The sequence below is a fragment of the Hippopotamus amphibius genome, chromosome 9 (genome assembly GCF_030028045.1).
Source record: "Hippopotamus amphibius kiboko isolate mHipAmp2 chromosome 9, mHipAmp2.hap2, whole genome shotgun sequence".
Taxonomy (NCBI): Eukaryota; Metazoa; Chordata; class Mammalia; order Artiodactyla; family Hippopotamidae; genus Hippopotamus; species Hippopotamus amphibius.
This window is the reverse complement of record NC_080194.1, coordinates 1,220,172-1,229,819: the sequence shown is the minus strand read 5'-3', so window position 1 is coordinate 1,229,819 and position 9,648 is coordinate 1,220,172.

Sequence of the window (9,648 nt, the reverse complement as noted above, 5' to 3'; positions counted from 1 at the left end):
ATTCTTGGTTGTAGATTCTTCCCTTTCATCACTTGAAATATATCATGCCACTCCCTTCTGGCTTGCAGAGTTTCTGCTGAGAAATCAGCTGTTACCCTCATGGGAGTTCCCTTGTATGTTATTTGTCGTTTTTCCCTTGTTGCTTTTAATAGCATTTCTCTGTCTTTAATTTTTGTCATTTTGGCTACTATATGTCTTGGCATGTTTCTCCTTGGGTTTATCCTGCCTGGGACTCTCTGCACTCCCTGGACTTGGGTAGCTATTTCCTTTCCCATGTTAGGGAAGTTTTCAACTATAATCTCTTCCAATATTTTCTCAGGTCCTTTCTCTCTCTCGTTTCCTTCTGGAACCCCTATAATGCGAATGTTGGTGCGTTTAACATTGTCCCAGAGATATCTTAGGCTGTCTTCAGTTCTTTTCATTCTTTTATCTTTATTCTTTTCCGCATCAGTGATGATCACCATTCTGTCTTCCAGGTCACTTATTCGCCCTTCTGCCTCAGTTAATCTGCTGTTGGTTCCTTCTAGTGTATTTTTCATTTCAGTTATTGTGTTCATATCTCTGTTTGTTTGTTCTTTAATTCTTCTAGGTCTTTGGTAAACTTTTCAATCTTTGCATCCAGTCTTTTTTCAAAGTCCTGGATCATCTTCACCATCATTATTCTGAATTCTTTTTCTGGAAGGGTGCCTATCTCCTCTTCATTTAGTTGTTTTTCTGGGGCTTTATCCTGTCCCTTCATCTGGTACAAAGTCCTCTGCTTTTTCATTTTCTCTATCTTTCTGTGGCTGTGGTTTTCAGTTCCACAAGACGAAATACTGTTGATACTGGTTGATACTGCTGTCTGCCCTCTTGTGTGATATGTGTTTTAAAGGAAAATAAAAAAGCTATAGTGCTGTGAAAGAATCAAAACAGGGGGAACGTAATTTCAACTGGCAGAGGGTCAGAGAAGACCTCTCTCAGGAATTTAAGCTTCTCTACCCCAAAGGGTCCAAAAGACCCAAAAGACAAATGGAAGGCAGCCATGTAAAGAGGGAATCTAGAAGACAGGATTCCGGGCAGAAGGACTGATGTGTGCAAAGTCTCTGAAATGGGAACTTGACCTGGGGAAGAAGGGTAGAGTGGGTAGAGCGTGGTGGGTGAGAGGGTGAGAAGGCCAGGGTGAGGAGAGAGGGGCAGGCAGCACCCAGACACTGCAGGCTTTGTTTTATTCCGAGTGCAGAATTTAAACAGAAGAGAGACCTCAATGTCTTTCTGGATGTTGTGTGAGAAACAAATTAGAACAGGGGATCAGCAGACTGTACCCTGGATGGCCCTCAGGCTAAGAATGGTTTTTACATCATTAAATGGTTGAAAAGAATCAAAAGAAGAAGAATATGTGGGGACTCCCCAGTGGCGCAGTGGTTAAGAATCCCCCTGCCAATGCAGGGGACACATGTTCTGTCCCTGGTCTGGGAAGATCCCACATGCCATGGAGCAACTAAGCCTGTGAGCCACAGCTACTGAGGCCCATGCACCTAGAGCCTGTACTCCACAACAAGAGAAGCCACCACAATGAGAAGCCCGCACACCACAACAAAGAGTAGCCCCCACTCACCACAACTAGAGAAAGCCCAAGTGCAGCAACAAAGACCCAATGCAGACACAGACAATAATTAATTAATAATTAATTAATTAATTAAAAGAGAATACTCTGTGTTACATGAAGGTTATAAGGAATTCAAATTTCAGTGTCAATAATTTCATTTATTTATTGAAATTAAATTTTTCAATAAAGTTTTATTGGCACACTCACTTGCTTACAAATTGTCTATGGCTGCTTTGGCACTGCAGTAGCAGAACTGAGTAGTTACAATGGTGATTGCATGCCTGCAAAACCTAAAATATTTACTATAAAGTCCTTTACACAAAAACTATGCTGACTCCTGGATTAGAGGGAGACCAATTAGGAGACTGCTGTAGCCATCAGGTGCAAGATGATAGGGGCCTGTTCTAGGTGGTAGCTGTGGAGGTGCTCAGTGCATGGCCTGAAGTATCTGGGGGAGAGAATCAGTACAACTTTCTTAAGTGTGGATGGTAAGGGGGAAGAGATGTTTCCAAATGACTCCCTTCCATGACTTTGAACTGGACTCAGAGTAGGACATTAGTGGGGCACTTGACAAAATTTGAATAAAGTTTGTTGATTAGGTAATAGTGTCATTCGTGTTCATTTCCTCACCTTGATCATTGTATTGTGGTTCTGTATCTTGTAACATTTAGGGAATTAGGGGAGAGTATATTTAAATTCTTTGTTGAGACTTCCCTGGTGGTCCAGTGGGTAAGACTCCATGCTCCCAATAACGGGGGCCCAGGTTCGACCTCTGACTGGGGATCTAGATCTCGCGTGCATGCTGCAACTAAGAGTCCGCATGCCGCAATGAAGATTCCACATGCTGCAACTAAGACCCAGCCCAGCCAAAATAAATAAATATTTTTAAAAATTCTTTGTAAACTCTTTGCAATTCTTTGTAAGTCTGAAATTATTTCAAAGTGAGAAGCTGAAAAATAAAAATAGATTACAACAAAATAAAAAAGACTCCCTGGTTTTCAGCTTGAGTATCTACAAGGACGTATCATTACTGGGATGGGAAAAATGGGAAAGAGGCAGGAGAAGAGGAGAAGATCAGACTTCACTTTGTCTTTTTTTTTTTTTTTCCTGCCACACCACACAGCTTGTGGGATTCTAGTTCCCCGGTCAGGGATTGAACCCAGGCCCTCAGCAGTGAAAGCGTGGAGTCCTAACCACTGGACCACCAGGGAAGTCCCCAGACTTCACTTTGGACACGTGAGGTTTGAGATGTTGATCTGAGATCCGAGTGGATGTGTCAAGAAGGCAGAGCCAGGCACTGTCCAGAACCTCACTGATGAGCCCAAGACCCGGGAGAAGGTACGGAAACCGTGCAGCTCAGCCTCAGAGTGGGAGCTCTGTGCCGGAGGCGAGGCTGGACAAGGGGGCCAGGGGAGCTTCTGGAGAGTCTGGGCAACCACAGGCATTCTGCTCAGCACCTGGCCACCTCAGCCTCATAACAACCCTGTCCAGCTGGCCTTCTTCCCAGTTTACAAAGGAGCAAAGAGACTTAGAGAGGTGCAGGTCTGCTTTAGGACACAGCGAGGAAGAGGGAGTGTGAGGGCTCACGGACACCAGGGAACGATTTCTCCCTCTTGGTGACACTGAGCACCCACAGCAGAGACTAGGTATGTGAGCTTCCTAGGGCTGCCATACCAAATTACAACAAACTGGTGACTTAGCAGAAATACCTTCTCTTACAGTTCTGGAGGCCAAAGTCCAAAGCCACAGTATGGGAGGCCATACTCCCTCCCAGGCTCCGCGGGAGAATCTTTCCCTGCCCTCTGCTGGCTGCTGGTGGCTGCTGGCAATCTGGTAGCATCTCTGGCATGCCTTGGTTGACAGCCACATCACTCCAATCTCTGCTTCTGTCTTCACATCATTTTCTCTGTGTGTCTGTGTCTGTGTCGTATCTCCCTCTGCCTCACTCTTGTAAGGACACTTGCCACTGGATTTACGGTCTAATTGGATAATCCAAGATGATCTCCTTATTTTAAAACCCTTAACTACATCTGCAAAGACTGTTTTTCTAAATAAGGTCTCATCCACAAAATTCTGGAGATTAAGATATGGATACGTCTTTTCAGGGACCATCTTTCAACCTACCACTAGAGGCCAGAGAGGGCCACAGCTGTTAGCCTCGGAAATCTAATAAAATGCTTATTGAGCTTAAAAAGCAGGCAGCGGGACTTCCCTGGTGGCGCAGTGGTTAAGAATCTACCTGCGAATGCAGGGAACACGGGTTCGATCCCTGGTCCAGGAAGATCCCACATGCCGCAGAGCAACTAAGCCTGTGCGCCACAACTACTGAACCCACTCACCAAAACTACTGAAGCCCGTGCGCCTAGAGCCCGTGCTCCACAACAAGAGAAGCCACCACAATGAGAAGCCCACACACCACGTCAAAGAGTAGCCCCCGCTCACCACAACTAGAGAAAGCCCACACACAGCAACGAAGACCCAATGCAGCCTAATACATAAATTAATTAATTAAAAAAGACAGAAAGCAGGCTGCCTCTCAGAGTCTCTCTTCATCCAGTCTCACAAGTGTGCCTCTTTGCAGAATGGACCAGCAGCCTAAATGATGCCAACACAAAACACAAATGTGGGTGCTCTTGCAGACCGCCCATAATTACGACAAAGAGCTCAGATCCTGGGGCCTTTAGACACAGGGGTAGCTGCGCACAAAGGGGAATGACAGTAAAAGTGCCGGCAATGATTCCTACTCAGAGTGCGGAGTGTTGGGGAGGATGCGCGTGAATCTGTCCCAAGAAACACCCCCTCCCCAAGGCTATTGGCTTCACCTATAAAAAACCTCAGCTACCTGGGCAGCTCACCACCTTCCTCTACAAGGAGAATGTTAGCTGAGGTTCCTTGGGCAAGTTTTTTGTCACACGCTGCTGAAGTTACAATGTCCTAATAACAGGACATAGGCTCCTAGGGACAGGAACCAGAGCAGGGCAGTGAAGAGAGGAGTGGGAAGAGGGGAACGTAAAGGGAGGTGAATGTAGTTCTCCCAGTCTCACCAGCATGTGACTCATCTGCTCATAGAGAACTGGCTTGGCTGTAACACAGAGAGAATCATTTTTAGTTCTGCCACTTGGGATTTTTGCAGTCCTTAGAGGAGACCTTTGGCGTGAGAATAGTGAGCAGAAGGCATTGCCAGTGCTCAAACCCCTGGTTTCTGAGTCTGTGGTCCTTGGTCTTTCCATGATGGCTTCGTGACGGGTGAGAACCCTTGACAATAGCTTCTTCACCACCTTTATCAAACCTTATCAGTAAATAACATGCTGCCAGGAGATTATATAACAACTTCTATTTGTAGAACACTTTACGGTTTGCAAAGCACTTTCGTATATGATTTCAGCTCTCTGGCAACTGCCCGGCCACTCTGGCTGCCTAGGGAAGCTTCCTGGCATCCTGCAGTGGTGGTATTTCATGACAGGGTGTTGATTTAGTGTGTGGAAGGATGCCTCGTCCCCCCACAGCGGAGACAGAAGGCGGGGTGTGGGGGGATTTACACAGCTGCGTGACATGTCCAAAGCTACCCAAACTTATATTTTTGAAAACTGATGCTGTTCCCAGAGGGTGGGACTCATACTTTCATTTCAAATGATTACAAATCTATTCATATTTGGGTAGTTAAATATGTATTGGAGGTGCCAAGCAACAAGGACTCTGGATTCTGTATTCAGTCTGTTTCCAATCCTTTAGGGGGAATTTAAACTTCAGTTCCCTGCAAATGCTGCAGAATCCTTGAGACTGTCATTTGCAAACCGCTGGATCCAGTAACCACGTGTGGGAAGCCTGCACACACCATCCATGTGGATGATGGAAGGTTGTGCAGGCTCAGCGGAGTTTTTGGATCCACAGACAGCTTGATCAGAATCAGAGTCATGTATCAGCCTGCAACAGGAAAATAATTCCTACTAGGTGGAAACGTCCCACAGGGAGCCCAGAGCTGAAAGCAGTGACTTTCTGCCGCCTTAACACAAGTCACAGGATCACAGATTTTAAAACTGGAAAGGATCTGAGAGACCACCTCCTCTCTCCCCTTCATTCTGTTTGTTTGTTTGTTTGTTTATCTCTCCCTTTCATTTTATGATGAGGAAACTAAGGCACAGAGAAGTGAAATGATGACTCCAAGATCGCATACACGGTCTAAGCACAATGCTCTTTCCACCGTGGTATATTATTTGTTCCAGAAAGCACCTAAGCCACATATTGTTTTGCAGATCAAAGAAACTGGCATTATTTAGGTCCATGCTCATGGTCTGCCCAGCTTCCAGTGTAAACACGAGACCTTGATTTGCTATCACCAGCAGCTTTTGAATGAACTGCCTTGTGATGCCTTATGTCAAACGTAGTGTCACAGATAGAACCAAAACATCTATAAACGGGGTTTAACAGCACAGCCTCTCCGCGGCATTGGAACCAGAGCAATCCTGCACCATTCACCTCATTAACAGATTAGCTGTGTCAAAAAATATGTATTAAATACTTTCATCCACCCTGCGCCCTCTGGTTCATCAGATGGGAATGGATGACATCAAGTCCCTCGGCAGCTGCTTTGCAGCGAAACAGCAGAATTCAGGGTAAGAATGGCCCAACACAACCTGCGGCAAAGTGCTTTCCTGGTAAGTACAGGGCAGGTTTTCACTGCTCACACCTGGTTTGTTTGGTTTTTTTTATTTCACCATGGAAGACTCCTCAACCCTAAAAAGGGATTGTGGGAAAACTTGGCATTAAGCAGGACATTTCCTTTGTTCATGACTCCATCATGGCTACCTATTTTCCATTTTCTCCCTGCCTTTCCATTTTCTCCTCTTTCTGCCTGGAATGTTCTCCCACTCTCCCTCCCTCAGTCTCCTCTCAAGATTCAGCTGAAGCGTCACCTTCTTTGGGAAGAATTCCTTGACTCTTTTTTTTTTTTTTTTTTTTTTTAAATCTTTTGGCTGCGCCATGGCATGTGGGATCTTAGTTCCCCAACCAGGGATCGAACCCACGCCCCCTACATTGGGAGTGCAGGGTCTTAACCACCGGACAGCCAGGGAAGTCCCAACACTGTCCCTTCTTTACCCCACTCCAAGCTGAGTTCACGTGTTCTTCTTCTGTGCTTCCCACCCCACATGAATCCCATGCTTCCTGTCTCACCCAGCTTATCACACAATACTCTAGCTGTAGGCTTACTTGTCTATTAAAAGTCACACTCCATGGGAAAGAAGAGCATTTTTCAATTCAGCATTTTTTTTAACTTTAAATTTTATGTGAAGTATAGTTGATTTACAATGCTGTGTTAATTGCTGCTGTATAGCAAAGTCAGCATTCTTTTTGACTGGAATAATGCCAGGAACAGTGTAGGTTTTTGATAAATGTCAGTAGAATGAATCCTGCTTGCTATTCAACCTCCCCACTTATCTGGCCTCTCCTATGTTGCACAAATCCTTAATGTGATCACTTATCTCCTCTTCAAGCTGCTTCCTATCCTACTTATAAATATAAATGTCCCCAAGCCAAATACCATCAGAGACACTCCTGTAGTTGAACTCTAGGTCTATTGCTCATTGCAGCAGGAGGACATATGCCATGGGGAAGGGTGGGACACCTCTGGAAGAAGGTATTAGAAAGAAATAAGAGGTAATTCCCTGGCATCCAGTGGTTAGGACTCTGTGCTCTCACTGCCAAGGGCCCGGGGTTCCCGCATGCTGTGTGGCGTGGCCCAAAACAAAAAACAAAAAAACCCAACCAAAAACCAAAATAGGATTGGCTTGTGTTGAATGGTTTGGATAAGGGATCAGAGAAGTGGGGCTTTGTTCTTTGAAAGCTGTCAGGAAACAGGGGTGATTCTATGATCTGAGTATCAATAAGAATGAAGCAGGGCTTCCTAGGTGGTGCAGTGGTTGAGAATCTGTCTGCCAACGCAGGGGACATGGGTTTGAGCCCTGCTCCAGGAAGATCCCACATGCCGCGGAGCAACTAAGCCCGTGTGCCACAACTATGGAGCCCATGTGCCGCAACTACTGAAGCCCACGTGCCTAGAGCCCATGCTCCCCAACGAGAGAAGCCACGGCAATGAGGAGCCCGCGCACCACAATGAAGAGTAGCCCCCACTCACTGCAACTAAAAAGAAAGCCCATGATCCCTGGCCTGGGAACTAAGATCCCACATGCAACAGGGCAGCTAAGCCCGCATGAAACACAACTACTGAGCCGGCGCACCTCAATCAGAGAGAAAAACCCGCATGACACAACTAGAGAGAAGACTGTGTGCCACCACAACGAAAGATCCTTGCATGCCACAACAAAGATCCCACCTGCTGCAACTAAGCCTCAACACAGTCAAAAAGAAAAAGAAAAAAAAGTTGGGGAGAAAATGGACAGTAAAAATTTCCAAAATAAACAACACGGGTTTACCGTATAGCACAGGGAACTATATTCAATATCTTGTAATAGACTATAATGGAATTACAAAAAAAAAATGAAGCAAAGCTAAAGCAGTGATTAGCAAAGAATCTGCAGTCATTCATATTAGCCAAAATAATAGGGGAATGTGTGGTCATTTCTGTGGTTTGGACACTGTTCATACTTTTGCCTGTATCCAACATCAGTGCTTACGCTTTTGTGTTGATCTATCATGGTCACAGAACGGCCTTGTCTGTGCTGACGTTTTGCAAAATTATTTCTACAGAACACTAAGGCCTAGCTAATAGTACCAGGTCAGCTCCCAGATGCCAGGAGATGCTTTTCTCTTTCTCATAACCCACACTCATTCCTAACTTTTATCGATCTGTTTCTCCTCCTGGGATGCTCTTCTCCCTCCCCCAGCCAACTCCACAAAATCCCATTTCCCCCATGAGGCTTTCCGAAACACTACTTTCTCCATTACGTGACCTTTTCTGAATTCATCTAAAAGTCTTGGTTGGCGTACCACACTTTAGTACTCAGCTGTGTTCTATCTTGAATTGTTTGACTTGTTTCACATATAATTTTCGTCTTAGTAGGCTGTAAACCTTGTAGGGGCAGGGCCGTTTCTCATACTTCGGGACCCCCCAGGAATGAGCCGAAACTGAGGTGAAACTCATGGCTGGTCTGAGGAAGGGGGAGGGGGCAGCTTGCTTGCGCAACACAGCTCTGAAAGCACAGCCACAGGCTGCAGGGGAGAACCATCGTCTTGCCCCTTGCCCTGCTGGCTGCCATTTCTGACACGCTGAGGGGGTCTTCCCATCGAGAAAGCTTTCTTCCAATTTCTCTTTTGGAGCAATCGTTTCTTCCCAAGAGTTATTTCTGGCACGCTCTCCCGTGCCTCCCTGTCCGAAAACTCCTTGAATGCAGGATCTACCGTCAATGTATTTTTGTCTCCTCTCACTCTCCCAAAGCACCTGGCACACCTGGCGCCGGACTCAGGCGGTGGAAGGAAAGGACCAGCAGTTCCCGACTGACCCCAGCTTCTGCCCGGCTCCACGCAGTGTGGTGCATCTGAACCGCCTCCGGTCGGGCCGGGCGGGACACCTGCGAGGCGCGCACCTGCGAGGCGCGCACCTGCGAGGCGCGCACCTGCGAGGCGCGCACCTGCGAGGCGCGCACCTGCGAGGCGCGCACCTGCGAGGCGCGCACCTGCGAGGCGCGCACCTGCGAGGCGCGCACCTGCGAGGCGCGCACCTGCGAGGCGCACGGCAATGGCCTTCGGCTGACGTCGGGGGCAGAAGACCTCAGCCCCGTGCGTTTGGCCGCCCGCTCTCCGGCCTGTCATCAGGGGATGCTCCTTAGGGCGACACTAAGCAGGTTTGGGGAAACTTTAATTAAAAGCTGCGAGTTTCAAGCACTCTCCACAGAGAAGCTGAGATTCGGCGAAGCTGGAGAAATAAAAGTAATCGACGCCGACCGCAACGCCTGCTGACAAGATCAGCTGGGTTTCTGTCGGCGGGACGTGACTTTGCTTTCCACAAAGCCGCCTCACGCCAACCGTGCGGATCAGCCAATCACAAAGCCCGAGAGGGCGTGGTCACCAATGAGAAGGCAGAGAGGGCGGAGCCGGAGCCTTGACTG